Below are 23,851 nucleotides of genomic sequence, written 5' to 3'. Positions count from 1 at the left end.
GTTGGCAGAAAAAAGAGGTTATGGTAGCTCATCTGTAAGACAGCCACAAATAATTTCTTCCCTTCTGGTATGTGGATACTGTTTTGCAATTAAGAGAAGGGGTTTATTCTTTTCTTCCACTTTGTGTCCATAGGAACTTGGTTCTCCAGGAGAATCAGCTATAGTTATATCTTGCATGCCTGAGACTTGTTCATCTTGTTCATAATAAGCCTCTCGGCTTCTGCTTAGAATTCATGGAGTGTATGCTTTTGGAACACTGGAACAATTCATTGATCTAGGAAATCAACCACCTTTAAGAAGATTGAAAACCCTAAAACTGCTGAACTATGAAAAGCCCAAAGCATGTAGAAAGGATCTAGAGAATAGATGCCTGTCTTCATACGGGATCTTTTCTCTCAATCGTTTTACATGGAGAGAAAGAGATTGAAAGAGAGGGAGGGGGATGGGGGAGAGAGAGATGGAGGGAGAGAGGGAGAGAGACATTAAGGAACACCAAGGAAACAGATACGTGAATAAAGAAGTCAACTTTGTAGTGGACACTCCAGTCAAGCCCATCCAAGCAGACACCACATGACTTAGAAATGAACTGCCCAGTTCGGGAGATTTTGTTATACAGATAATTCAAATATCCATTTCAAATATAGTATAGCATATCCAAATATAGTATCTCTTTCCATGAGAAGGTATTACTGACCCTTTACCACAGAAAAGGTTCAGTATAATCAATTTGATACCGAAGAGTTGATTTGTCCACTCTGGTTTATGGTACCATATCAGGTGATCAGGTTGTTCCTGCCATTCACGACTTGAGCACTGAGAAGAACTTGTAACTTGATTGGCCCTGATATGGACAATCGCTATTGTTTACTCAATTCACAGTCTCCATTGTCAACATTCTACCTACTTTTGTGAATAGGCTTATCAAAACAAGCTGGAAGCTGAGGGTTACTGACATCGTCTTTTCAGTGATCTAGTTCCACAGCAAGGCTCTATGGAGAGAATTCATGTGGGTAAAAATACTCTTACAAATCAAGACTGTTTTGAGTAGTTATCCCTCAAAAAATTCCAATGTCTTTCTCACCAGCCTTCCAGTCTTATTTCCTTCAAGTTCTTGTTTGAAGGCTTTAGTTACTTCTGATGCATTAGTACAGATGTTTATCTTAATCTCTTTTTTAAGAATTATGAATCAGATAATTTATAGATTTTATCTTTTCTCTATTAGCATTTCAGTTAAAGGACCTATTTACACAAAAATATACATGGGAATTTATCACATTTTTCTCCATCTCTTTATTTCACACAAAGTAGCAATAATATATTCTTCACAAATTTATTCCCTTGAGGTTTACGATCACCTTTGCATTAAGTTGAACCGTAGACACACTATTCTTCCCACAACTTTCAGAATGCCATTAAGAATAATCTGTAAACCAGATTGTAGTATTTGAAATTTTATTTTTAAATAGTTTATATTAAAAGTTTTTTAATTTAGGAAATTGGTAAACTAGTTCTAAGTAATTGACTTGAAATCACATGGGGGAGAGTAAGGATGCTGCTTATATGACTTAATATGCATCAACCAGATGTTAGAATGCAGGTAGAGGTACAACACATATTAGATAGATTATATAGCACCCTAGCAGATCAGATGCCATATCCCCTAATGTTCCATGGTTATTCATTCAGTCTTTAAGCTCTATAACTAGGACAAGAACTGGTTCTTTTTTTTGTTTTTGGTTTTTTTTGGGGGGGATTTTTTTTTTTTTTTTTTTTGAGATGGAGTCTCGCTCTGTTGCCCAGGCTGAAGTGCAGTGGTGCTATTTCTGCTCACTGCAAGCTCTGCCTCCCAGGTTCATGCCATTCTCTTGCCTCAGCCTCCCGTGTAGCTAGGACTACAGGTGCCCAGAACTGTTTCTTTTTTAAAGCTATTTTCTAGATGCTTGACTCCAAAACCCAGGGACCTTCACTGTAATTATATTATCAAGGATTGTTATGGCCTCTACAACATCCTTTTCTATTACAGACATTTTGATATTCTGAGTCATAAGTACTGCATGGCAATGATGCTTTCAGTATTGCCCAAACCAGCTGGAAAACCTTGTCTTGCTCTAAAACCTACTCAAAGCAGCCAATCTTTTAGGCCATTTAGGGGATAATGAGAGCATCAGAAATGTTTTGCCTTCAAGAATCCAAGGAAAGTCACCTCCTATGTCCCAACTTTGTAATGACAAAAGATTCAAGGTGTAGCACTGTTCTTCACTTTAGAGGGGATATCTAGCATCTCTTAAGCAAAGAAACAACTAAATTCATCAAGGTGGCAGATCATAAGTTTTGTAGCAGACCTTTAGCATGCATATATCTTGTAAAAGAAATTAAGAACTGATATACAGATCCAAATAACATTATTTAATCTCAATACCTCAATAATGAATTGTTGTAATGTCTTATGTAATTTTGATATGAGAAAGGCACCTTGAACTTATAATAGCATAGAGCCAAATGAACTTTGACGCAAAGTGGAAAATGTGTATTGCTATCTATTCCAGATAAAAGCCAGCATGTCATGATACTCTTATAATATTCTCTATTTCTTGCACTGAATGTGACAGTATTTTCCATCCTAAAAACTGCATACTGATTGCCAAGGACTGTTTAATTTGTTCAAGCAAATAAATTCACCTCACAAATAATAATTGCATTTGCAGATGATTAATATTAAAATAATTCACTGCCATTCTCAAATAATCTATCCCTAGACAGTGGAAATGTGGATCTTAGAAGAGTCGATATCCTTGAGCCTTACAATCCTTCAACATGACACTAATTCTTGTAATTCCCTGGAAGTTAGAACATTGGAATTGATTTGCTATCTGTTATTTTGGTAGTTAGTGGGCGTTCCAAATTTTTCGTCTTGACTTTTTCTACCACCATAACCATTATCTCCGTGTCAGGATGACATTGTAGATGTTCTTCCAGTTGGTAAAAATATTCATTATAACAATAAACCCAAGGTATGGGGAAATAAATAGACCATGGGTGATAAATATGATCTAGTCTACCTTGTTTTGATCAAAACTCCACTTATCACCTCATTCCATAATGCTCACTCTGATCCATGGACAATATGTAAATTCTGGAATATCAAGGAACTGGTATTATTTTAGAATCAGTGTCCAAAGATCTGAATGTAATTGAATGTAATGTAATATATAACTCTGAAAGAGTTAAGAAAAGTAGCAGTATTACCTATGGATGGTCAGAGAATTTCTATTCTTCCATCTGCTCTATGTGACTGAGATAAGAGTCCCACCTGTGGATAATTTTATTGTCCATATTATACTTTATGTGGAAATACAATGAAATGATTCCAATATTATCTAAAATTTTTCCACATAGTAATCCAAGTAAATATGTCTACCTTATGTAGGGAGTACACTTTTATAGTTTGCAGTGAGTAGGTTTTCAAAAATTTAGTATTAAAATATGATTCTGGTTAGATGAGTTATTCACTGCTACAAAACCTAAATTTAAGAAGCATACTGGTCAATAAAGATGAGCATAATCTTTCTCCAGAAAGCAGATAAATTAGACAAAGGAAAATATTTTTATTTTATTTAAAAATAATCATGTTGTATTTTTAGTGACTACAAAATTCAGAAACAAGCTTGATAAATCCAGACAAGACCAAAACTTGTTACTAAAATGGCTCAAGAGAATTTATTCAAAAGTATTTTTGCCTACTAAATATATTTTATGGTATTACTACTATTATTTTAAATAATTTTGCTACTCAGACACATTTTCTTTAGTAGAACACAAGTATAAATATATTGAGGATTCTCTAGAGTAATTGCAATTAGTGCTTGATAGGGGTTTAATTAACAACAAAGAAAACATATATTAATGACACAGGCGGTTTTTGATTAATAGCTTATCTAAATTAATTACAAACATTATGTTAGCATTAACTGTATATTGTTTAAAAACATGACTAGAATTTATAAATGGATAGAAATTATTTTGTTTCATTTTATTTACTTACTTTAGTCCTAAAAATGAAAATACCTTTTGTGAGTTCAAATATCTAAGGCTAAAATATATTAACATTAACAGTATTTACTTTGATTGCTTATTTTTACTTTATTTATCATCTGTAATATTATATTTGTTAAATAGCCATATTATCAAAGACACCTTTCTGATATAAAACATCAAGTTACATTTGGTCTCTCAAACATGCAATGAGTGATTGGCAGAAGAGATATCTATTTCTAAAGGTAGACAAAGACTTAAGAGTCCCGAAATTTCTCAGGTTATTAAATAAAAATGGTAACTACTGCATAAAGTTCCTAAGAAAGTCTTCTTTCTCTTACTCTTTTAATCAACAAATATTAATATGCTTCTACTTTACTAGTCTTTGTGATAGGTACTGGGGATGTATAGTGAATAAAGTATATTTAGTTGCTGCTCAGATGAAGTTGGTATGGTTTGGCTATGTCCCCACCCAAATCTAATCTTGAATTGTAGCTCTCACAAATCCCACGTGTTGTGGGAGGGAGTTGGTGAGAGGTAATTGAATCATAGGAGCAGGTTTTTCCCATGCTATTTTCGTGATAGTGAATATGTCTCATGAGATCTGAAGGTTTTATAAAGGGGAATTTCCCTGCACAATTTCTCTTCTCTTGTGTGCCACCATGTGAGACATACCTTTCACCTCCTATCATGATCGTGAGGCCCACCTGCTACATAGAACTGAGTCCATTAAACCTCCAGACCCCAGAAAGGTAGGTCCACTGACAGCTTGCACTATGCATCTGGAAAAGCCACAGACACTCAATACCAGTTCATGAAAGCAGCCAGGAGGGAAGCTGTACCCTGCAAAGCCACAGGTTTGGCACTGCCTAAGACCATGGGAACCCACCCTCTTGCATCAGTGTGACCTTGACATGAGATATGGAGTCAAAGGAGATCATTTTGGAGTTTTAAGATTTAACTGACCTGCTGGATTCCAGACTTACAAGGGGCCTGCAAACCCTTTGTTTTGGCCAGTTTCTCCCATTTGGAATGGCTGTATTTACCCAATGCCTGTACCCCCATTGCATCTAGGAAACAACTAACTTGCTTTTGATTTTACAGGCTTATAGGTGGAAGAGAATTGCCTTGTTTCACATGAGACTTTGAACTGTGGACTTTTCAGTTAATGATGAAATGAGTTAAGACTTGGGGGGACTGTTTGGAAGGCATAACTGGTTGACATGAAATTTGGGAGGGGAAGGGGGTGGAATGATATGGTTTGGTGGTATCCCCATTCAAATCTCATTTTGAATTGTAGCTTCCACAATTCCCACATGTTGTGGGAGGGACCCAGTGGGAGGTAATTGAATCATGAGATTGGGTGTTTCCCATGCTATTCTCATGATAGTAAATAAGTTTCACAAGATCTGATGGTTTTATAAATGGGAGTTTCCCTGCACAAGTTCTCTTCTCTTGTCTGCTGCCATGTAAGATGTGCCTTTCCCCTTCCACCATGATTGTGAGCCTCCCCAGGCATATTGAACTAAATCCATTAAAACTCTTTAAATTTTTCATTCTCAGGTATAAATCTATTAACAATATGAAAACATATGAATACAAACTTTACCTCAAAGCTGCCTATTTGACTTATCTAATTAAATCCTGTTTATTCTTTAATTGCCTATTTTTTTAACCAAATATTTTTCTCTCCACCAGGCAAAATTGATCTCATTGTGTTTGCTAATAACATTTACCTTACTAAAATGTATAAAATATACTTATGTCATATATTTTATGACCATAAATATGACATTGTGTAATCCTCTTGCGCTTTCTGAGAATTGTGGTAATCCACTGTTGTTTTATTCTTAAGCACAATTAAATTATATATGTGCATGTTTTTTGTTGCTCCTCTTCCTCCACTTTACTCTGAAATAATTATGTTGTTTTAAATACTTTTCTAAATTTTCCAAGTGGAGAATTTTTTAAATTGTATTTTAAAATGTAAATAATAAAGTGCAATTCCCTGAGTATATGTAAATCAAGGCACAAATTACAGGTTTCTTTCAAAATATGTAGACAGCTAACTGGGTAATAGTCTTCAAAGAAAATGATTCCAATGTGTAACTGAAACTCAGTAAAGAGGATGAGAACAACAAAAGAAATAGAGGAACATTTACTCTGAATCATTCTGGAACTCAGTGAAAGGATTTATCCTGAGAATTAAGCAAGCAGACATTGACAGATGTGACTACACGCAATATTGGCTGAAAAAAAATTGTGTTTTTAAAAGGTAAGTGAAACTCCAGGTAAAGACACACAATATTTTAATATGTAAGTGGTGAAGGTTGAGATGAAATGATTTTGTAGACTTTACTTACAAAATTCTCAGTTGCTCCAAAAAAAGTTTACACACTTAATGTTCATATGTTTTGAATATGTGAGACAGCTGTTGTTTATCTATTATTGAGTATAGAATTGGGAAGAATGACCTGTCATTTTTCAAATCCTTAAAATAGTTGTTGCCTTTCTCTAATTTCCCTCCTCTCATTCTCTACTAAACCACTGAATCCCTTTGTACTCATCCTACTCCAAGTTTATTGCTCTTGTCAAAATCTGAACTGACTTCTACATACTAAATCCAATGTTCTGTTCATGGTCTTCATCTCATTTGCCTTCTCTATTAGTCACGGTTCTCAAGATGGACAAAACTAAAAGGATAGATGCATATATGAAGGAGAGCTTATTAAGAAGTACTGACTCACAGGATAACAAGGTGAAGTTCCACAATAGGTCATCTACAAGCTGAGGATTATGAAAGCCAGTCTGAGACTCAAAACCTCAAAAGTAGGGAAGCCAACAGTGTAGCCTTCAGTCTGTGGCCAAAGGCCCAAGAGGCCCTGGCAAACCACTGGTGTAAGTCCAGGAGTCCAAAAGCTGAAGAATTTGGAGTCCAATGTCCGATGGCAGGAAGCATCCAACAAGGGAGAAAGATGATGGTCAAAAGACTCAGCAAGTCTGCTCTTTCCAACTTCTGCCTGCTTTATTCTAGCCATACTGGCAGCTGATTAGATGGTACCCACTCAGACTAAGGGTGGGTCTGCCTCTCCCAGTTCACTGACTCAAATGTTATTCACCTTTGGCAACACTCTTACAGACACACCCAGAAACAATACTTCGCATCCATCAATCCAATCAAGTTGACACTCAGTATTAACCATCACAAATTTTAACCATTATTTAATATTTTATCACTCTTTCTTAAAAACACTTTCTTGGTCCTGCTTTCAAGAATCCACATGTTCCTCCTTCTCTTCCTTTGTTTCCTAGTACCTGCCCCTTTCTAATTCATTCTCACTTTTTTATCTGCCTCATTCCTTAACACAGGAGTAAGATTCTGATCTCAGACCTTGGACTTCTCTAGCCACATTCACTCACTTCGTAAATTTATCTGACTCTAAAATAAATACCTTAGACTCATAGTTCTCCCTTAAAATTCACCTTGTTTACCCAAATACTATTCAATATGCAGTTGATCCTTGAACAGCACATGTCTGAACTGTGTGTATCCACTTACACATGAATTTTCTTCTCCCTCTGTCACCTCAAGACAGTATGACCAACCCCAACACTTCCTACTCCTCAGCATATTTAACTTGAAGATGCTAAGAATGAAGACCTTCGTGATGATCCATTTTACTTAATAAATTGAAAATATATTTTTCTTTCTTATGATTTTCTGAACATTTTCTTTTCTGCAGCTTAATTTTTTTGAAAGTATACAGTATATAATACACATAACATACAATATATGTATATGTTTGTTATTGGTAAGGCTTCTGGTCAAATGTACGCTATGAGTAGTTAAGTTTTTGGAAAGTCAAAAATGATGCAAATTTTCAACTATTTAGTGGGTCAGTGCCCCAAATCTCGCATTGTTAAAAAGGTCAACTTTATCTTGGTTATCTCAAAATTAAGATGTCCAAATCTGAATTTCCAATCAGGCAGCTCAACCTGTTCCACCCCCGCTTTTCTCCACCTTAGATTGTGGTAGCTCCACCATTTCAGTTTGTGATTAAGCATCTTTAAATTGTCTTTGATCTTCTCTTTCCATCACACTTTAAATCCAATATATCAACATATTTTCCTGGCTCTTCCTGGAAGAAGTATGGTAAAATGAATCTACCTCCCACTTCCACCACTGTTTTCATTCTAGAAAAGGCTATTATCTTTAACTTAACTAGTTATATTGATCTGCTAACTAGTCAACCTACTAAATTCTTTTCTTGTTACAGTCAATTCTTAGCATAGTTGCCAGAGTTATCATTTATAAATGCATGTTCATCCTTGTCATCTTCTCATGATTCCTCATTTAACTTAGAGTAAAATAAAAGTCTATAAAATAGTCTATAAAAGCTGTACTATGTAGGGTTAATTTCTCTCTGCGACATTATTGTATACTCCTCTCTTCCTTGATTATCCATTTCTGTTTATGTTGGCTTCACTAGTTTTCCAGTGCTCCAGGGTTCCCCACAGCTCTCGGTCTTTTTACTGGCTGTTGACTCTTCCAAATACCCGTGACTCATTGCTTCATTTCCTTCTATTTTTGCTCATCTTTCACCTAATCAGCATAGTTTCATCTGACTACTTTTATAATCACAAGACTCTTGGTATAATCCTCCCCACTTACTCTATTACAGTTTTTTCCCATAGCACATTTATCTTTTAAATATACTGCCTGGGGGCGGAACAAGATGGCCGAATAGGAACAGCTCCAGTCTCCAACTCCCAGTGCGAGCGACACAGAAGACCGGTGATTTCTGCATTTTCAACTGAGGTACTGGGTTCATCTCACTGGGGAGTGCCGGACGATCCGTGCTGGTCAGCTGCTGCAGCCCTACCAGTGAGAGCTGAAGCAGGGTGAGGCATTGCCTCACCTGGGAAGCGCAAGGGGGAAGGGAATCCCTTTTCCTAGCCAGGGGAACTGAGACACACAACAACTGGAAAATCGGGTAACTCCCACCCCAATACAGCGCTTTAAGCAAACAGGCACACCAGGAGATCATATCCCACACCTGGCCGGGAGGGTCCCACACCCACAGAGCCTCCCTCATTGCTAGCACAGCAGTCTGTGATCTACCGGCAAGGCAGCAGCGAGGCTGGGGGAGGGGCGCCCGCCATTGCTGAGGCTTAAGTAGATAAACAAAGCCGATGGGAAGCTCGAACTGGGTGGAGCTCACAGCAGCTCAAGGAAACCTGCCTGTCTCTGTAGACTCCACCTCTGGGGACAGGGCAATAACAAACACAGCCGAAACCTCTGCAGATGCAAACGACTCTGTCTGACAGCTTTGAAGAGAGCAGTGGATCTCCCAACATGGAGGTTGAGATCTGAGAAGGGACAGACTCCCTGCTCAAGTGGGTCCCTGACCCCTGAGTAGCCTAACTGGGAGACATCCCCCACTAGGGGCAGTCTGACACCCCACACCTCACAGGGTGGAGTACACCCCTGAGAGGAAGCTTCCAAAGCAAGAATCAGACAGGTACACTCGCTGTTCAGAAATATTCTATCTTCTGCAGCCTCTGCTGCTGATACCCAGGCAAACAGGGTCTGGAGTGGACCTCAAGCAATCTCCAACAGACCTACCGCTGAGGGTCCTGACTGTTAGAAGGAAAACTATCAAACAGGAAGGACACCTACACCAAAACCCCATCAGTACATCACCATTATCAAGACCAGAGGCAGATAAAACCACAAAGATGGGGAAAAAGCAGGGCAGAAAAGCTGGAAATTCAAAAAATAAGAGCGCATCTCCCCCGGCAAAGGAGCGCAGCTCATCGCCAGCAACGGATCAAAGCTGGACAGAGAATGACTTTGACGAGATGAGAGAAGAAGGCTTCAGTCCATCAAATTTCTCAGAGCTAAAGGAGGAATTACGTACCCAGCGCAAAGAAACTAAAAATCTTGAAAAAAAAGTGGAAGAATTGATGGCTAGAGTAATTAATGCAGAGTAGGTCATAAACGAAATGAAAGAGATGAAAACCATGACACGAGAAATACATGACAAATGCACAAGCTTCAGTAACCGACTCGATCAACTGGAAGAAAGAGTATCTGCGATTGAGGATCAAATGAATGAAATGAAGCGAGAAGAGAAACCAAAAGAAAAAAGAAGAAAAAGAAATGAACAAAGCCTGCAACAAGTATGGGATTATGTAAAAAGACCAAATCTACGTCTGATTGGGGTGCCTGAAAGTGAGGGGGAAAATGGAACCAAGTTGGAAAACACTCTTCAGGATATCATCCAGGAGAACTTCCCCAACCTAGTAGGGCAGGCCAACATTCAAATCCAGGAAATACAGAGAACGCCACAAAGATACTCCTCGAGAAGAGCAACTCCAAGACACATAATTGCCAGATTCACCAAGTTGAAATGAAGGAAAAAATCTTTTTTTTTTTTTTTTTTTTTTTTTTTTTTGAGACGGAGTCTCGCTGTGTCTCCCAGGCTGGAGTGCAGTGGCGTGATCTCGGCTCACTGCAAGCTCCGCCTCCCGGGTTCACGCCATTCTCCCGCCTCAGCCTCCCAAGTAGCTGAGACTACAGGCGCCCGCCACCACGCCCGGCTAGTTTTTTGTATTTTTAGTAGAGACGGGGTTTCACCATGTTAGCCAGGATAGTCTCGATCTCCTGACCTCGTGATCCACCCGCCTCGGCCTCCCAAAGTGCTGGGATTACAGGCTTGAGCCACCGCGCCCGGCCAAGGAAAAAATCTTAAGGGAAGCCAGAGAGAAAGGTCGGGTTACCCACAAAGGGAAGCCCATCAGACTAATAGCAGATCTCTCGGCAGAAACTCTACAAGCCAGAAGAGAGTGGGGGCCAATATTCAACATTCTTAAAGAAAAGAATTTTAAACCCAGAATTTCATATCCAGCCAAACTAAGTTTCATAAGTGAAGGAGAAATAAAATCCTTTACAGATAAGCAAATGCTTAGAGATTTTGTCACCACTAGGCCTGCCTTACAAGAGACCCTGAAGGAAGCACTCAACATGGAAAGGAACAACCGGTACCAGCCATTGCAAAAACATGCCAAAATGTAAAGACCATCGAGGCAAGGAAGAAACTGCATCAACTAATGAGCAAAATAACCAGTTAATATCATAATGGCAGGATCAAGTTCACACATAACAATCTTAACCTTAAATGTAAATGGACTAAATGCTCCAATTAAAAGACACAGACTGGCAAACTGGATAATGAGTCAAGACCCATCAGTCTGCTGTATTCAGGAGACCCATCTCACACGCAGAGACATACATAGGCTCAAAATAAAGGGATGGAGGAAGATTTACCAAGCAAATGGAGAACAAAAAAAAGCAGGGGTTGCAATACTAGTCTCTGATAAAACAGACTTTAAACCATCAAAGATCAAAAGAGACAAAGAAGGCCATTACATAATGGTAAAGGGATCAATTCAACAGGAAGAACTAACTATCCTAAATATATATGCACCCAATACAGGAGCACCCAGATTTATCAAGCAAGTCCTTAGAGACTTACAAAGAGACTTAGACTCCCATACAATAATAATGGGAGACTTCAACACTCCACTGTCAACATTAGACAGATCAACGAGACAGAAAGTTAACAAGGATATCCAGGAATTGAACTCATCTCTGCAGCAAGCAGACCTAATAGACATCTATAGAACTCTCCACCCCAAATCAACAGAATATACATTCTTCTCAGCACCACATCGTACTTACTCCAAAATCGACCACGTAATTGGAAGTAAAGCACTCCTCAGCAAATGTACAAGAACAGAAATTATAACAAACTGTCTCTCAGACCACAGTGCAATCAAACTAGAACTCAGGACTAAGAAACTCAATCAAAACCGCTCAACTACATGGAAACTGAACAACCTGCTCCTGAATGACTACTGGGTACATAACGAAATGAAGGCAGAAATAAAGATGTTCTTTGAAACCAATGAGAACAAAGATACAACATACCAGAATCTCTGGGACACATTTAAAGCAGTGTGTAGAGGGAAATTTATAGCACTAAATGCCCACAAGAGAAAGCAGGAAAGATCTAAAATTGACACTCTAACATCACAATTAAAAGAACTAGAGAAGCAAGAGCAAACACATTCGAAAGCTAGCAGAAGGCAAGAAATAACTAAGATCAGAGCAGAACTGAAGGAGATAGAGACACAAAAAACTCTCCAAAAAAATCAATGAATCCAGGAGTTGGTTTTTTGAAAAGATCAACAAAATTGACAGACCACTAGCAAGACTAATAAAGAAGAAAAGAGAGAAGAATCAAATCGACGCAATTAAAAATGATAAAGGGGATATCACCACCGACCCCACAGAAATACAAACTACCATCAGAGAATACTATAAACACCTCTACGCAAATAAACTGGAAAATCTAGAAGAAATGGATAATTTCCTGGACACTTACACTCTTCCAAGACTAAACCAGGAAGAAGTTGAATCCCTGAATAGACCAATAGTAGGCTCTGAAATTGAGGCAATAATTAATAGCCTACCAACCAAAAAAAGTCCAGGACCAGATGGATTCACAGCTGAATTCTACCAGAGGTACAAGGAGGAGTTGGTACCATTCCTTCTGAAACTATTCCAATCAATAGAAAAAGAGGGAATCCTCCCTAACTCATTTTATGAGGCCAACATCATCCTGATACCAAAGCCTGGCAGAGACACACCTAAAAAAGAGAATTTTAGACCAATATCCCTGATGAACATCGATGCAAAAATCCTCAATAAAATACTGGCAAACCGGATTCAGCAACACATCAAAAAGCTTATCCACCATGATCAAGTGGGCTTCATCCCTGGGATGCAAGCCTGGTTCAACATTCGCAAATCAATCAACATAATCCAGCATATAAACAGAACCAAAGACAAGAACCACATGATTATCTCAATAGATGCAGAAAAGACTTTTGACAAAATTCAACAGCCCTTCATGCTAAAAACGCTCAATAAATTCGGTATTGATGGAACGTACCTCAAAATAATAAGAGCTATTTATGACAAACCCACAGCCAATATCATACTGAATGGGCAAAAACTGGAAAAATTCCCTTTGAAAACTGGCACAAGACAGGGATGCCCTCTCTCACCACTCCTATTCAACATAGTGCTGGAAGTTCTGGCTAGGGCAATTAGGCAAGAGAAAGAAATCAAGGGTATTCAGTTAGGAAAAGAAGAAGTCAAACTGTCCCTGTTTGCAGATGACATGATTGTATATTTAGAAAACCCCATTGTCTCAGCCCAGAATCTCCTTAAGCTGATAAGCAACTTCAGCAAAGTCTCAGGATACAAAATTAATGTGCAAAAATCACAAGCATTCTTATACACCAGCAACAGACAAACAAAGAGCCAAATCAGGAATGAACTTCCATTCACAATTGCTTCAAAGAGAATCAAATACCTAGGAATCCAACTTACAAGGGATGTAAAGGACCTCTTCAAGGAGAACTACAAACCACTGCTCAGTGAAATAAAAGAGGACACAAACAAATGGAAGAACATACCATGCTCATGGATAGGAAGAATCAATATCGTGAAAATGGCCATACTGCCCAAGGTAATTTATAGATTCAATGCCATCCCCATCAAGCTACCAATGAGTTTCTTCACAGAATTGGAAAAAACTGCTTTAAAGTTCATATGGAACCAAAAAAGAGCCCGCATCTCCAAGACAATCCTAAGTCAAAAGAACAAAGTTGGAGGCATCACGCTACCTGACTTCAAACTATACTACAAGGCTACAGTAACCAAAACAGCATGGTACTGGTACCAAAACAGAGATATAGACCAATGGAACAGAACAGAGTCCTCAGAAATAATACCACACATCTACAGCCATCTGATCTTTGACAAACCTGAGAGAAACAAGAAATGGGGAAAGGATTCCCTATTTAATAAATGGTGCTGGGAAAATTGGCTAGCCATAAGTAGAAAGCTGAAACTGGATCCTTTCCTTACTCCCTATACGAAAATTAATTCAAGATGGATTAGAGACTTAAATGTTAGACCTAATACCATAAAAATCCTAGAGGAAAACCTAGGTAGTACCATTCAGGACATAGGCATGGGCAAAGACTTCATGTCTAAAACACCAAAAGCAACGGCAGCAAAAGCTAAAATTGACAACTGGGATCTCATTAAACTAAAGAGCTTCTGCACAGCAAAAGAAACTACCATCAGAGTGAACAGGCAACCTACAGAATGGGAGAAAATTTTTGCAATCTACTCATCTGACAAAGGGCTAATATCCAGAACCTACAAAGAACTCAAACAAATTTACAAGAAAAAAACAAACAACCCCATCAAAAAGTGGGCAAAGGATATGAACAGACATTTCTCAAAAGAAGACATTCATACAGCCAACAGACACATGAAAAAATGCTCATCATCACTGGCCATCAGAGAAATGCAAATCAAAACCACAATGAGATACCATCTCACACCAGTTAGAATGGCGATCATTAAAAAGTCAGGAAACAACAGGTGCTGGAGAGGATGTGGAGAAATAGGAACACTTTTACACTGTTGGTGGCATTGTAAACTAGTTCAACCATTATGGAAAACAGTATGGTGATTCCTCAAGGATCTAGAACTAGATGTACCATATGACCCAGCCATCCCATTACTGGGTATATACCCAAAGGATTATAAATTATGCTGCTATAAAGACACATGCACACGTATGTTTATTGCAGCACTATTCACAATAGCAAAGACTTGGAATCAACCCAAATGTCCATCAGTGACAGATTGGATTAAGAAAATGTGGCACATATACACCATGGAATACTATGCAGCCATCAAAAAGGATGAGTTTGTGTCCTTTGTAGGGACATGGATGCAGCTGGAAACCATCATTCTTAGCAAACTATCACAAGAACAGAAAACCAAACACCGCATGTTCTCACTCATAGGTGGGAACTGAACAATGAGATCACTTGGACTCAGTAAGGGGAACATCACACACAGGGGTCTATCATGGGGAGGGGGGAGGGGGGAGGGATTGCATTGGGAGTTATACCTGATGTAAATGACGAGTTGATGGGTGCAGCACACCAACAAGGCACAAGTATACATATGTAACAAACCTGCACGTTATGCACATGTACCCTACAACTTAAAGTATAATAATAATAAATAAATTAAAAAAAAAGAAAAAAATATATAACAAACCTCCACGTTATGCACATGTACCCTACAGCTTAAAGTATAATAATAATAAATAAATTTAAAAAAAAAGAAAAAGAAAGAATAAATAAAATAAAATAAATAAATATACTGCCTAATGTAATTATTTATTTTCTATCTCCTCTCACACTACAACACTTACGAAATATAGCACATTTACTTGCTTTGTTCCCTGTTCTAACATAATCTAACATAACATATTCCCTTGCATCTAACAGAATCCTTACTAATTGTTGAAAAATTCAGTTGGATGGAGGCCTTGAAATTAAAGATAACTTCCTGGATTAAAAACAGTATCAGGGTAGGTACCACATTTGTCTTGCTCCTGCATACATTGTCTATGCCTAACACAGTGCCAAGAACATAAGAGAACTTTGGTAAATTTATGTTTATTTAACAAATTACCTCCATAAAAAGTCGATTTACCAAGTATATTGAATTAGAGTATATCCATTTACATTTGGTAGCACAAATATTTTGCTCAGATATTTGAATTTTACCTAATTAAAATTATATAAATATGTACTTATGAAATGAGAATATATCCTACTTATAGTTAAAAGATTTAAAATAGGCAAAAATTTTATATATGCATTATATATGTATATAGATAGATAAAAAATAAATATAGATAGATAAAAAATATATTACATATATGTATATAGATGTATATGTGTGTATGTGTGTATATGCATAATACACACATATTTTAGTTTGGCAAATTACATCATGTTAAAAATAGTCAAGAAAGAAAATATTATATAAATGATAGGGATTTTACATATACAAACAACTAAAGACAGAATGTAATTTTAATCTAATTAATATCATGTATTTGTGATCACTGAAGATTAAATTCGATATATTAATTTTTTTTTTTTTTTAAATGAGTTTTCACTGTGTTGTCCAGGTTGGTCTTGAACTCCTCAACTCAAGCAATCTTCCTGCCTCAGCCTCCCTAGTAGTTCAGATTATGGGCTAGAGTCAATCACAAAGAATCCACATAAAGTAAGATAAAATGTGAAAAATAGTAGATCACTATTGAAAATAATGAAATCTTTATGATAATAAATTGTAGTCTAAATTCTAATATAAATGTTTGCTTGTGTAGCATCTAAGATTTCTGAACTAGTAATTAAACTCTATAATTAAATCACACAACAAGAGGATGGAAATGCAATTCAATTAACAAGGTTCTTCTTTTCTGATACATTTGATTCTTTCTCCTTGGTCTATTTCTTTGATATTGTGTTCTGATTTATGAATGCCACATTAGCTGATAAAAATCTACTAGAAGCTGAAGAGAGTGAGAAGCACCTGTTACACTGGTGAATTGCTCTAAATATAACCTGACAATGAATGATGGACTTTGAAAATATATCCATATGCTTCTATCTTGGCCAATGTAGCATCACGTAATATAGAGATTTGGGAATTCAACTGCAGTTTTTAAAATTAAAGTACTTAAAAGTGAGACATTATACTTTTCCAGTGTTAAAGACACGATTATTCAATTAGTTTATTTTTATTCTTAAAGCATATGCTGAGCATTTAAGAGCTATAGCTTTAGTGAAATTATAATTAAAGTTCATCAATTCTAGAGATACCTATAATCCAAGAGCAGAGTCAGATATGTACACACCAAATTAGGGAAGATACAAGGTATTGAGTTCAAAGATGAAGTATAAAAGGAAGGGCGGGCATGGTGTTTCACTCTTGTAATGCCAGCACTTCAGGAGGCCGAAGCTGGTGGATCACTTGAGGTCAGGAGTTTGAAACCAGCCTGGCCAACATGGCAAAGCCCCACCTCTACTAAAAATACAAAATTAGCCAGTAATAAGTGGCAAACGCCTGTAATCCCGCTTACTGGGGAGGCTGAGGTAGGAGAATTGCTTGAAGACGGGAGGTAGAGGTTGCAGTCAGCCAAGATCATGTGACAGCACTCCAGTCTGGGTGACAGAGCGAGACTCCATCTCCAAAACAAACAAACAACAACAAAAAAAGTATAAAAGGACATGATGGAAATGAAAGAGAGGTAAAGATTATATTGTAACAGAATAAACGATCTAACAATAAATAATTTATTTGCCCAAGCAAAAGTTTTTTAAAAAAATTAAAATTAGCATAAGTTTAACAAGGTACTGTTAAATACCTAGTGTTAGGTATTTGCCTAAACGGATTCCATCATTGTTGCTGGCATCTGAGCCTACTCTGACGAGGGAAATTGAAGAAGAAAGGTAGTATTTGTAAATGTTCTTCTTTACCAATGTCGAAAGTGGATTGCCCAAGCTCTGAGGGGAGAGTCCTTGGAAATTAAGTTAGCTGTCCTTAGGTCTCCCCAGATAGTCAAAGTAGCCTAAAAGCTGGAATTTAAGAAAATAATTGCATTGACTTTTGTCATTTAAAATGAATGAAGCCTGAAGTACTGAGTCTTCAGAACTTCTAAAATACAGTCATGGGGGTTCCCTGATGGCTCAAATGTTAACATTTTTGATAATGGATAATGGGCAAAACTGGGAGGTTATTAGAAAATAGGACAGATAGAGTAACAGAAGAGGTACTCAAGAGACTAAAGACAATGTCTAATATTCAATGAATAAAGAATATTTCAATGTTTTAACAATAAAAACACAAAGGTTCATGCCATCGACTGAATATCCGTACTTAAGAGTTTCATACCACGAAAGGAAGAATGTCACAGAAGCCAACTCCTCAGTCTTTATTTAAAATATATTAAATCCGAATGGAATCTATCAGAGAACACGACATACCTATGAAGGTTTCTTTGTAACGCCTTTGTAAATTTTCATTGGAAAACTTGAAGTTTTTTTCTACACCAAACTCAAAATCTAGTTCTAATCTACATACTAACATTAATCTTCATCACACAGACATGCAGATATAAAATATAACGAAAATTGCTATTTTGGCAAATAAAGTCCACATATTAATAACAGATAAAGCTATGTTGTTTTTCTACTATGTTGAAAGCTGGCCTGTTTCTTCTACCTAAATTTCAGAGATGTTCAATTTCAGATAAACTTAGCTTGTTTACAAGTTACTCAATAAACGACCTCCAGAATAGCTATTGTGTGACATTCAATTCTAGAATATTAACATGGTTTGAGAAAAATGAAGCATTAAATAGACCATCATAATAGATTCAATATGAAATGTCAGTGTACACTTTAGAAATATACCTATTATTTTATTCACATATTTTTTTTTTATTTTTGGCGATAGCTAAAAATGAAACACCCATTGACAATGGTGCTTTTTAATGTATCCCCCAGTAAACATTATTAACTAGAATGCTTAGAAATGCATCTTCTCGTTTTTGTATGTAGATAAAGCAGTGTGAATTTTAATTATATTCTTTTATGTCATTATAAATTAGTCCGGTTTAAGAATGTTATGCACTGTAGTGTCATACCATGTTGGAAATACTGACTGCAGAATAAATAGTTATGTCTTTTCTCTCTTTCCTCAGACCATGTCTTCAATGTAGATTTTCTGCTCCTGTCAATATAGTGAGAATAATAAAAATCAATTATTTATGTGACATAGTTTGTGCAGTGCACATAATTTAGTCTCAGAAATGTCCTTCAAAATATTGTTTACATTAATCATTTGGAAGATTGTAAGTTTGTTATAGCACCAGCTTCTATATGCCAAACCATGAGGTTTCTGATTGAGTACATTTAGTTATGTAGGTTTAAAGAACAAACTACATTTTGAAAACACTGGTTTCCTGTTATTTAAACACACACACACAAACATGAAAACACAAGAAAAATGAGTTATGAGTAAATAAATTTTCTTCTTACTTAAAATTGTTTATCCAGACTTCTAATCAGTGAGAATATAGCGTACCCAAATAAACAGTATTTCATCCTTTTAAACTTTTGAAGGAAAATCTCACTTATCTTTTGCCTTTGTAGTTCAGTTCAACAAATAAACTTTAAATGTTGTCTGTGCACTAAGCACTGGTGATACACAAATTGGGGTTACTTCCAACTTGTGAAAACTTCAGCTGGTAGTAGATGTGGCAATTAATATTTTATATTTGAATATCTCTAAGTTAATTTCAATGCTTTCTGTTCAATGTTGATAATAAACAAAAGAAAAATGTATAGCAAAAGAGGACGTATATATACACAAATGTATGTGTGTGTGTAAAAACACACACACATGAGCAGTGTCTTTGAAATATGCTATTTTTAAATAACAGAGGAAAAAATGCATAATAAAGTTCATCTGATGAAATAAGAAAATATCCTGACTATAAATATCGATTATACTTTAAAAATTGTTTACCTACGAAAAATGTAAGCACTTGAAACATTTGAAATGCTATATGAGATAGCTATAGACTCACTGCTTAAATTTAACAAAAGCTAACTTTTTTGGCAAAATTAAAAAATGAATGAATTTACGTGATTGATGAGGAAATAAAAGGCACTAGGATATAACTCCGATGATTCACACCTTTGTTCAGCGCCCTCATCTTGAGTGAAGGTGGACACCGTGACTTTCTTGCAACCAATAGAACATAACAAAGACGACAGGCTGTCACTGTCATGAGTAGTCTGCATTGCATAATATTCTGTCATAGCTGACTATTTTGAAAGACTCTGCTGTTGACCTTAAAGAAACAAGCTGCTATGACCATTCTGTCTCTTTAGGGGTACAATAAGAAATTAATTTAGAAATCAGTGTGCCATCCTTTCAAGAGTTTTTTTGTTTTATTTTTCACATGATGAAAAATATATTGATATATTTAGTGTCATAATATCATAAAAAGTAAAAGGTGTAACTATTGTATAATAGTTTCTTTTTCAATACTTTATTAATTATTTCAAACCATATAATTGTGGTCCAATGGATACGCATTAAAATCAAGGTCAAAGAGGAAATGAAAGTATTGGCCACAAAAGCAACAGAATGATTGTGCCAAGCACGTGATGTTTCCCTTATTCGAAATACTATTCTCTTAATCTAAATGACATACTTATGCTGTATCTAATCTTACAAATCACATATCTCTTCTTTGGTTAAGATTTTCACAAATTTCCCCTTCTAGAGTAAATGTGGCTCCACTTGCTTAGTAACTCTCTTATTCTCTTATCATGATGCACTTGCCGCTATTTTAGATTATCGATAGTTGGCTCATTGATTATTAGTTCTTACAGATTTCTACAAAAACTTAAGCTGCATGAGAATAAGCACTTTAAATGTTTCATCACCGCTTTCCTAGAAATATTCCCTCAGACTTGGTAGTTCTTCAAGAAATATTTATTGAATAAATAAAAACTGCAAAAAGAAAGGTTGCAAAATTTCACTTAACGCTTGAAATAGCTGTCTTACAATGATGGTGAAAACACACAAGAATCTCCACAAAGTAAAATATTATTTAAGCAGTTTAAGGAAGGAAGTCTATTGGAGGTAGGATATAATTTTGACATAAAAATTAGAAAATCTAAGGTTTTTCAACACGCTTTCTAAACATGAAAGAAAATTTAAAGATCAAAATTATTTTCTACTCTCCGAAATCTTCAGTTTCATCATTTAGAATGCTCTCTAGACCTTTTAAAATTAACTCTTTGTCATATTTTCATCATTTGCAAATATACCATTACATATATATACACACACTATATATAATATATATGGAATTGTATGTATGTATGTATATATAATGTAATACTACTCTACTACTGTATTGGATATATTTTCACTATCTTATACTGCAATATATACATGTTATATTAGCTGTATTTGTCACTATTAGATATCACTATAAGTATTATCCTCATTAATTTTATTAAAAGAAAAAAAAATGCCTCATGATTGAGAGTGAGATTTCATCATTATCATGAATACTATGGCCAATGGAAACAATCATTTAAAGAGTCATCATACTAATATAAACTATCTTAAAATCACTAAATACTTGGTTTTATTGATTTTTTCCTCAAAAAATGAAGTAAAATTTCTATAATCAGTTATTTTACTTTTTCTTACATACAAACTTCCAATTACATATTTTAGTTTTCTTGAATACTTTCATATGTGAAATTGTCTCTTCAGAGTCAATAATGTATGTCTATAATTAAAAATGTATTGTGATACATGAAGGCAGCAAAAGGTATTGTCTGAGAATAAATATTTTGTTAGTTTTTTACCATGTTTACATACTTAGCAAGGGAAGCATAATTCTATTTCATTCCATTCAATCTGTAATAATTTGGCCTACTATGGACTCTATAATGGTCAAGAAATCAAGAAGAAGCCATATTGTAATCTAATATATGGATGAAAAACATAATACATTTTATAACATATTTTAATTTTATGTAGTTGAATGTTTATATTTGCTGATTATGTAATTGATGACCAGCAGACATCTTACATTCATTTATTTTAAAAAATCATATAACCAAAAGTTGATAATTGTACCTCCTACTTTGCTGTTTAATCATTAAGCATTATCAAGATACTAGGTATTATATATGACTAACACAGTATTATAATAAATTGAGGATGTAAAGGACGGATACAGTTTTAATTTATAATTATTTATAATAACATGTTTTTACAGTTTTATAATTAGATAAGAAAAATCTTTTTGCAATGTTTGCAGTAAAACTACTTAATATCTCCATTCTGTATTAAGTATTTGTATTGTTCCACCTCCAAATCACTGAAGTGAATTTTTTAACTGGATTTGGTAATTAAAATATAGGGGGAAATTATTTATATGAATAATTGACTTATTTATTTTGTTTAATGAAGACATATCTCACTAGCTCCCAATGCATACGAACATTTACAAATGAGTTGCGTGATTTTAGTTGTGACTTTTATGAGCTTGGTTCCTGTCTGTGCCATATTAAAAACATTTTTCTCAATCATCAAAATTATAAAGAAATGATGACTGACAGATTAAATTTTTCTAATTATTACCAAATAAGAGTGGAAAACATGTGTATCAGTCTGGGTTATACTAAACTAACATTTAGTGTGTGAGTGTGTGTGTGTGTATGTGTGTGTAGAAAGAGAATTATGAGGTTTTTTTTCAAGAAATTATTTGATACAATTGTTGGGGTCCATTTTGGCAAGTCTGTGGGGTGGGCCAGCCACAGGTTGGAAAACTGGAAACTCTGGGTTAGGAGCTAAAGCTGCAGTCAACAGGCATAGTTTCTTCCTCAGGGAAGCCTCAGTTTTTGCTCTTAAGGTCTTTCAACTGATTAGATGAGGCCAACCCAGATTATCAAGGTTAATCTTGTTCACTCAGGGTCACCTAACGATAAATGTTAGACACATCTTCAAAATATTTTCAGAGCAACACCTATATTAGTGTTCAATTGAATAACTGAATACTGTAGTCCAGCCAAAGTAACACATAAAAATAAGCATCACAACATGTGAAAGAAAGAATATATATAATACATATATGTACATATATATATATAAACGTACTTATAGGATAAACAATTGGATACTTATTAGACTGTCTTGATGGAAAATGTCAGTACAATTATAATATTTTACTGTTTGAAAACAAATATAACCCTATTTTGATTATTTTCTATAAGTATATTTTACATTTTGTCACCAATAATGGAAATGGACTTTTTTAACTGCAATTCAGTTACACATATTGGTAAACACAAATGATGTATTTGTAAACACAAATGATGTATTTGCACTCTAATATTTGAATTATCTTTTCCACAATAGGCACTTCTGTTTCTAATAAAATAAAGAAGGTGAAAGACTTTGATATTTTCTCGTGTGTTTGTGAAGAACAACGAAACAACATGGCATAAAATAACTGCTCATAACTATGTAACACTTGTGAAATATATTGTTATTAACCAAAGAATGATAAAAAAGTAGTGTTTATCTTTGATTGCAATAATAAAACATTATTAATTTTGTTATAGGTGAACTCTATATAAACCACAAAAACAGATAGATGAAAGGTTCTTTTTAAACATTTTTTACAAAATTTGTCCTTCGAAATATTCCTGTGAACACAATTAAATCACTAAAATTATCCACCAAAAAGCAATGGGGAATTTTACTACTTTGTGCAGAAGAATAATTTACAAAACAAATGTTTGAAAGTAACATCAATTTTCACTTTCAATTATTCAATAAATTGTTGAAATTATTTATAGGTTATTGATTGTTCATTTTCCACCAAACATTCAGTTATCAGAAAGCATATCAAATAGAGAAAAACATTTACACCTCCAACAGAAACCAACAAATGAAACACAAGAGCAAAAACATGAAGAATTATGGAAAAAATAAAAAACAACTGTTATTTTGAAACTGATGACATACAAATCATATTGGGTAAGGAAAGAGTTTTAAAAGAACTTTTTTTTTGGCATTTATGGATCATATATGACATATACTTCTGATAACAAAATATCTTCAAATTGCAAAGTAAGTTGAGGTTGGCTATGCAAAAACAAAACAATAAAAAACAAATAAGAAAAAGTACCTTTATTATGTTAGAGCATATTAAGCATTTTCAGTGATATTTATAATTGATAACTTTATGATGTGGAG

General features: G+C 35.3%; 1 long non-coding RNA gene across 3 annotated transcripts; it reads left to right on the top strand.

Moving 5' to 3' along the window:
• Positions 1-920: 920 nt before the first annotated feature.
• LOC139359232 (uncharacterized) lies at positions 921-23,146 on the top strand. 3 transcript variants are annotated; one of them, XR_011615152.1, is made up of 5 exons: positions 921-1,010; positions 6,094-6,307; positions 8,715-8,851; positions 15,484-15,566; positions 23,009-23,146. It is a non-coding gene; the product is annotated as an uncharacterized lncRNA (long non-coding RNA). The 3 variants fall into 3 exon arrangements; XR_011615154.1 differs by having other exon boundaries at positions 8,715-8,934; XR_011615153.1 differs by having other exon boundaries at positions 922-1,006.
• The last annotated feature ends 705 nt before the right edge of the window (positions 23,147-23,851 follow it).

The sequence above is a fragment of the Macaca nemestrina genome, chromosome 16 (genome assembly GCF_043159975.1).
Source record: "Macaca nemestrina isolate mMacNem1 chromosome 16, mMacNem.hap1, whole genome shotgun sequence".
Lineage (NCBI taxonomy): Eukaryota > Metazoa > Chordata > Mammalia > Primates > Cercopithecidae > Macaca > Macaca nemestrina.
Note: the sequence above shows the minus strand (reverse complement) of the source record. Positions and strands in the feature narration are given on the sequence as shown.